General features: G+C 43.9%; 1 long non-coding RNA gene across 1 annotated transcript in view; it reads left to right on the forward strand.

The window, feature by feature from the left end:
• Positions 1 to 7,906: 7,906 nt before the first annotated feature.
• The window catches only part of LOC107565140 (uncharacterized), a 647-nt gene continuing 280 nt past the window's right edge, over positions 7,907 to 8,273 (forward strand). The window contains exon 1 of the long non-coding RNA XR_001606330.1: positions 7,907 to 7,980. This is a non-coding gene — a long non-coding RNA (uncharacterized lncRNA). The remainder of the gene's footprint in view (positions 7,981 to 8,273) is intronic.

Below are 8,273 nucleotides of genomic sequence, written 5' to 3' on the forward strand. Positions count from 1 at the left end.
GTTTCCACCAATGTTGAGCACTCCTCGTTGATGGCAGAAACAGTTCTAACTCAGAACTCCAAGAAACTCCTCATTCAATATCAAAGAGAGATATGAAAGGACAGGGAAGAAACAAAATAGAGAAAAGGGTGGAGAAAAAACAAAACCCAACCTTGCAAATACAAGGCAGAAAAATCACCATTAATTACAATGAATTCCCATTGTACAACATTAACATTTCAGATGATCACTTTCAATACAATAAATGTTTAAAATGCATCAATACACATTTACCAACACTTATTTCCTTCTTTAACACATTTCCTTAACAGAAATATAACTATATTAATGAAGAATAACATCTTAGAATGACGTGTGCGCACTCGATTAGCATAAAGCTCGAAGCACATGAGCCTGCATGGTTAGCAAAAACTCCACGTGAGCTACATTACACTCATAAATTTAGCAAACGTACATAAACACTTTTAAACAGTAAATCAATAGTCAATTTATCACTTCACATTTCTTAGCATATTTCACAAAAATTATTCATAATAGTATCATTTAAAAACACAACTCCACAAAAGACTGAAAAATGCAAAAACCATAACTAAACATGGTAGCTTATGAGCTCACTTACCAAGAATAAAATGATAATGATAACGGTAAGGCATATGCATCCTTAATTGTTTGTGAGTTGAGCATTCGAGAGTCAATGCACAGCCGCATTGTACCGTCCTTCTTACGGACTACAACTATGGGTGATGCAAACAGAGACTCAGACTCACGGATGACGCCGGCCTCTAGTAGTTCTCGGAGGTGCTTTCTCACAGCATCAATGTGTTGGGGATGGATGGGTCTGTGTTTGAACGGTGTTTTGTCACTCAACTTTATCTGATGTTTGACTTTCTCAGTGTGGCCATAGTCAAGGTCGTGCAGGGAGAAGACCTCAGGCATGGAGTTCAACAATTTCAATATATTCTCTTTCCAGCTTGTGGGCAAGGGGGAGTCACCAAATTCAAAGATAAGGTTAGCACAGGTAAGTGTTTCTTCCTCAGCTTTGACATCCAAACTCTGATGCTGCTGGTCCATGACCTTCTGAACTGCATGAATCTATGCCAGCTTCAACTTCAGTTCCTATGAATGCCTTGGGGAATTTCAGGATAAACTCAATGTACCCCAGATACGGCACAGCCTGTCCGTTAGCTCCTTCTACCTCCAGCAAGTTTTCCAATGGCTTCAAGGTGAAGTCTGACAAATTTGATTCATAAAATGACTGAGGAATTGTGGTCACGTGCGACCCTGTGTCTAAAAGGCAATCTACTTCTCTCTCTCCAATGGTGACCTTGCCTGTGCATTTTATCCCCACTAGCCCCTTTGGCAAGTGTTTCAATGGCGGTATACCATGGCTGTGCACATCAGATATCGGTTTGTAACATGCAGGGTGACAGTCTGAACGTCTGGTCTCCATATGCCCTGCCACAGAGACCCTTTTCAGTTTAAAGGCAGGGCAGGCCTTCCATGCATAGAGTCCCATTGGCTTTGTTGCTCTCTCAACTTAAGTCGCTTATCCTCGACTTTGGATGGATTTACAGCATTCTTGCAATTGATGGCCAGGTGCCCATCTTCTCCGCACAGAAAACAGTACCAGGGTCGGGGTCTGTTAACCCTCAGCTGGCCCATCCAAAAAATTAATACGTGTGGTCCTACCACTTTGATGAAACATGAAATGTCCAAGCTCAAGAAAAACCAGGTGGGCCTGCCAGTTTCCACCAATGTTGAGCACTCCTCGATGGCAGAAACAGTTCTAACTCAGAACTCCAAGAAACTCCTCATTCAATATCAAAGAGAGATATGAAAGGACAGGGAAGAAACAAAATAGAGAAAAGGGTGGAGAAAAAAGAAAAACAACCTTGCAAAGACAAGGCAAATAAATCACATTTCCCAACACTTATCTCCTTCTTTAACATTTCTTAACAGAAATATAACTATATTAATGAAGAATAGCATCTTAGAATGACGTGTGTGCACTCGATTAGCTTATAGCTCATAGCACATGAGCCCGCATGCTTAGCAAAAACTCCGCGTGAGCTACATTACATTCATAAATTTAGCAAACATACATAAAAACTTATAAACAGCGACATCAATCTAATTTGAAGCTTGTGACATTCATATGTGCACATCAACCCACTCACTTTATTTAGTGATCATATAAATGTGGTGCGGAGCATTACAGGTTTTTAACACACAAGCCCAAGTTCATCTACTTGTTGAAAATTCGACAACGCAACCTGGGGAAGTTTCACTCAGGAAATAGAAATAAACCCCAAAGTTTGTTATTAGATCACACAAGTTCGCTTCTCTTATACAAGAGTAGGCAAGAGACGTAGGTTTAGAAAAAAATTACAAATTTTATTAACACAGAGTGAATTCAAAGATATAGAAAAATCACTTAAAATAGCCTCAATGATACTATGCCACCTATGGCAGCTCTCTCCAATAACGCTTCATTAATAAACCAAAATACACAAAACAAATTACATAAACGACAAGTTCACACAAAATCACACAAACTCAAATTATACCGAGTTATAAAACCAAGCTTTGCAACAACAACAAATAATAATAATAATAATACTCTCACTGTTAAAGAGGCAGTGACTGGCAACTGATTCAAAGAATAAACACACAAAAAGAATAACAACCACAGGAAAACATGTTACATAAAGAGTAAATTACACAACTCAAAAAATAAACAAAAACAAACTTCATCCACCTACAGGACTGAGGTTACGGACAGGAGTGATCACCAGTGCTAGTTATCCAAAAGCACACTTCCACACACCCCACCACGCACTCAGATCACACACCCAAACACTTCAAAAGTGTCCCACGGCAAACGTTGAAGCAGCTCCACCACCACAAAAGATCCTTCACCCATGGGACCCCAGCTCCTGAAAGAAAATCAAAAACAAATAAATAAATCTTATAAACAGAAGTAAATAAAAATCACAATCAAATGAAGTCACAGTTCCATCATAAAACAAACAACGCCAGGTAAAAATCACCAACATACATCACAATCAATAATACACAAATATTCAAAAGAAAAACACTACAAAATTTTTTTTTAAAAAAGGAACTCTAAGTTCAAACTACGAGGAAAACAGAACTCACACGGAGCAACCGCATAGTCTGTACGCCGGCTCCGATCATCAAATAAACAATCCTCCACCCAGTAGAAAATTAACTAGAAATCAAAGAAATCAGACAGCAGCAGCAGCAATCCCCTTTATTAGTTGCGAGGTAACAACGTTCTTGCAGCGCGGCTGCAGAAAAACGACAGAGCTGCAACAATAATCGCCCAGAACGTAAGGGAGAATCCTGCTGCAAATACGAACAACAAAACACAAAACAGTGTTACTAATAGTTACATATCACCCGATAGAATTTCCCACTCGTAACCACATAAAAGACACTTACCAAACAAGAATAATGTGCTCTATAATCCGTTCGCAGGCCAGGATACACAGCCTTCTTACAACCCGCTGCTAAACTGAAGTACAGGGAACTGCACTTTACTCAAACCACCCACTAATCGTCAAGCCATCCCCTTTATTAGTTGCGAGGTAACAACGTTCTTGCAGCGCGGCTGCAGAAAAACGACAGAGCTGCAACAATAATCGCCCAGAACGTAAGGGAGAATCCTGCTGCAAATACGAACAACAAAACACAAAACAGTGTTACTAATAGTTACATATCACCCGATAGAATTTCCCACTCGTAACCACATAAAAGACACTTACCAAACAAGAATAATGTGCTCTATAATCCGTTCGCAGGCCAGGATACACAGCCTTCTTACAACCCGCTGCTAAACTGAAGTACAGGGAACGCTCCAGTCCTCAAACCACCCACTAATCGTCAAGCCCCAAACGAAGCTAGATGATCTATTTGCTACAACAGCTTTAACTCACATACCTGAAAGGAGGGCAGTCATCAAATCCACTACTGAAGCAACCGACGGAGACACACACACAGATGAAAAGACAAGCTAGGATGCAACAAATTAATCGTTAGTGCCACACAAGCTATAATTAAAAGGCTAGCAGACTGCTATGTGCTAACAGCACATATCTAAATCCACCGTTAAAATGAACAGAAAGGGGACAATCCGGATGTGACGCATCACAAGCTGCAACTAACCAGCTCTAAAATAGAAAGCACTCTTTGCTGACTGGTGATCACAAGTGTCAATCACCACCACTTACTTCATTCATACGGTCACATAAACACTACATTTGGAATGATTGTATTCTGACTGAGACAAAGGTTGCCCATGTAAATGTAGCTACTGGCAAAAGTTGTTAAAATATTTACTAATTTTTAATGTCCCCTAAATTGAGCAGCACTCCACAGTGTGTCTGATTCATGTGGAGAAGGCAGGATTGCTGTGTGAGTTGGAATGAGCAATCAATGCTTCCAGCAAATGAAACTCAACTCATCTCCCATCAGGACTTCTGGATCAGCTCTGGTCACAGCACTTTCCCATGATGCCACTCTTCAGTTCACAATGCTTCCCCAGGTATGAGTGCATCACTCCAAGACTACATGAGCGCAGGCATCCTCAGGCTACATAACTCATTAATGAGACTTCTAATGATACAAATTAGGTGTCATTTCTCAGTAATGCAAGTAGGTCAATGATGTGACGCTGCATTTTGTCTTAATTTATTCAAAAATACATTAATGAATTAACATTAATCTTTAGATTGTTTTCTTGGTAAATGGGGTATAACCAAAAAGGGGCTTTGCACAGAGAAAATTCTTAAAACAATATTTTAAATTAATAATAATACTTAAATAAATAAATAAAGTCAGCGAGGGAGCAGTTTTATCATAGTTTGTCCAACAAGAATACCATAAAACAGGAAATGATATGACAGAATGTATGATATTTGACCTTTTTAATGATGTCACAGCCATCAGCTGGTGTGCCTACTGACAGCCACCAGAGGGCACTCTAAGTCATTGTTTGTTTTGTTCTGAACTTAATATCCCATCACCCTTTGCTCTGTCAATCAGATATTGTTGTTTCCAGCTGTGTGTGTTTTTTTATCTTGTTAGTTCTTCTATATATACCTTGTTTTGTGTGTCCTTTGAGGCTGCAGTTTTTAGTTTGGTTACCTTGTACCTGTTACTTTGTGTTTGCGGATTCTCTGTTTTATGGATTACTTTTTGCCAGTGTTTTCTACCTGTTGCTCTGTTTTTGGATCATTGTTTGGGTCTACAATAAAACAGAAGACCGGTTCTGTCTTCCCGTGACAGAATACTGCAGCTACACTACAGATCCAGCAGCATGAGAGACAGAGGACTGCTCCCTGTAAACACGCAAGACAGACAAGTCCTTCTTCACAGTCTGGCTGCTCTTCGCCAGCAGGGAATGGAGGTGCGGGACTTCACTCAGAAGTTTTGGATGAGGGCAGATAAGCTGGATTGTCAGGGGGTGGACATCAAGGACTTCTTCAACCTCTCTCTGGATGAACCCCTACCGCAATGGGAGATGGATCGGTTAAAGTCTTTGGACTTCTGGAACTTCTCCAGGTACTTACAGCTTCATCAGGAGGGAAAGGTAATACACCAGAATCTACCGACAGGGACTATCCCATTCCCACCTCCGTTGTCAAGTACAAGACCCTCCATTGATTTTCATGTCAAAGCGAAGGTCGAGAAGGAGGAGGGCAGCAAGACTCTGGTGGTCCCAAATCCAGTCGTCCTGGAGGACCCGACTCTAGTGGTCCCAAGTCCGGTGGTCCTGGAGGACCCGACTCTGGTGGTCCAAAGTCCGGTGGTCCTGGATTACCTGACTCTCTGGTGGTTCCAAGTCTAGTGGTCCTGGAGGACCCGACTCCTGCGGTGCCTAGTTCGGTGATCTTGGAGGATCCGTCTCTGGTGGTCCCAGAAGTTACCATGCAGCCCGCTCTATTTGTCTTTCCCATGATCCTTGCCCTGCCGGCTCCTCGCATGATCCTTGCCCTGTCGGCGCCACCCAGGCTCCTTGCTTTGCCAGCTCCAACCAAGCTCCTTGCCCTGCCGGCCCCACCTAAGCTCTCTGCTTTGTTGGCCCAGGAGCCTGCTTCAAAACCTGCTCCAGTCCAGGAGCCTTCAGAGTCCACCCAGAGCCCGCTCCAGTCTGGGAGCCCTCAGAGTCCACTCCAGAGCCCGCTCCAGTCCGGGAGCCCTCAGAGTCCACTCCAGATCCCGTTCCAGTCCGGGAGCCCTCAGAGTCCACTCCAGAACCCGTTCCAGTCTGGGAGCCCTCAGAGACCACTCCAGAACCCGCTCCAGTCCGGAAGCCCTCAGAGTTCACTCATTAACCCGCTCCAGTCCGGGAGCCCTCAGAGTCCACTCCAGAACCCGCTCCAGTCCAGGAGCCCTCAGAGTCCACTCCAGAACCCGTTCCAGTCCGGGAGCCCTCAGACTCCTGCCCATGAGTCCGTTGCAGAGTCAGTTCTGATCTATGAGTTTGTTCCTGAGTCCATTCCAGTCCAGGAGTCCATTGTAGAATTCACCCCAGACCCCGCCCCAGTCCGGAAGCCCTCAGAGTTCACTCCTTAACCCGCTCCAGTCCGGGAGCCCTCAGAGTCCACTCCAGAACCCGCTCCAGTCCAGGAGCCCTCAGAGTCCACTCCAGAACCCGCTCCAGTCCAGGAGCCCTCAGAATCCACTCCAGAACCCGTTCCAGTCCGGGAGCCCTCAGACTCCTGCCCATGAGTCCGTTGCAGAGTCAGTTCTGATCTATGAGTTTGTTCCTGAGTCCATTCCAGTCCAGGAGTCCATTGTAGAATTCACTTAAGTCTATGAGTGCATTCCAGAGTTCACTCCTGTCTACGAGTCCGCTCCAGAGCCCATTCTAGTCCATGAATCTACTCCTGAGCCCTCTCAAGTTTATGAGTTCAGTCCTGAGCTTGTTCCAGTTCCTCCCAAGATGGCGGCTTCTGCTGCAGAACCCACCTGAGGCAGCAGCAGCATCCGCTTCAGTTCCTCTCTGGGTGGTGATGCACACTCCTGAACTCTCTGTCTGACCTGTCACGGCTAACCTCTCTGTGCTCTTCATTGCAGTCCTGCGTGGTCTACCAGTGGGGTCATCTGTCTTGTCAGCTCCGCTGAAGTGGTCACCCTGGTCCCATGATCTACCTCTGGATCCAGGCCCTTTTCCCCCACATGGGCCTGGCCCACCATCCCGCCCCCTGATCCACCTCTATTCCACCTGCATTCCACCTCCCTCCTGGAATTTTTTTTTGACAGTTGGTGGAGCATCTGGAATCCACTCCTTAAAGCGGGCTTATGTCACAGACATCAGCCGGTGTGCCTACTGACAGCCACCAGAGGGCACTCTAAGTCATTGTTTGTTTTGTTCTGGACTTCATTTCTAATCACCTTTTGCTCTGTCAATCAGATCTCATTGTTTCCAGCTGTTTGTGATTTTAATCTTGTTAGTTGTTCTATATATACAGTGTTCTGTGTCATTTGTTGCTGCAGTACTTAGTTCGGTTACCTTGTACCTGTTTCTTCGTGTTTGCGGATTCTCTGTTTTGTGGATTACTTTTTGCCAGTGTTTTCTGCCTGTTGCTCTGTTTTTGGATCATTGTTTGGGACTACAATAAAGCTGCAATTGGATCTGTTTGCAACAGAGTATCCCGTGACAAATGACATTTTATTATTAGATTGTCAAATGGTACAACTACAATGTCTGTATGTAGCAGAGTGAGCTATAGACCCAGTATGATTGGCTGGTGTTACCCAAACAGGTGAACCTATCAGGGTTTGTGCTTTATCGTGATTGGTCAGTTGGGTAAGTAAAAGGGGGAAGTGTTTGGTTGCTTGGGATGCATGATCCTTGATACCGCTCCTTTGTGACATGTGGCTCTTTGAATGAGTGCTAGCAGTTGGGTTATCCTCCTGGCTGTCATGTGCTGGCTGTTGGCCAGTTTTCAGGTTTGTCCCGTTTTTAAAAATGCCCCTTTGCCTGTTAAATAGAGGCTTATTACCTTTGTTTGTTTTTAGATATGGGCCTGCAAGTAGCTGTAATCCTGCGTGGCTGTAACTGTCCATGTGTATTGCAGCATTGTACTGTTTTCTTGGTAGGTATGGGTAGTTTAAAGTTTGTTTTAAACAAGTTTTTATGCGTAACTTTTGTTCAATGTCCAGCAGGATTGATTGCACGTCCAGGGGTTTCTAACGATCTTAACTGACGCATAATCAACCTCAAGTAACTGACTGCACTTCTG

This window comes from Sinocyclocheilus grahami, unplaced genomic scaffold (genome assembly GCF_001515645.1).
Source record: "Sinocyclocheilus grahami isolate Dianchi unplaced genomic scaffold, SAMN03320097.WGS_v1.1 scaffold983.1, whole genome shotgun sequence".
Lineage (NCBI taxonomy): Eukaryota > Metazoa > Chordata > Actinopteri > Cypriniformes > Cyprinidae > Sinocyclocheilus > Sinocyclocheilus grahami.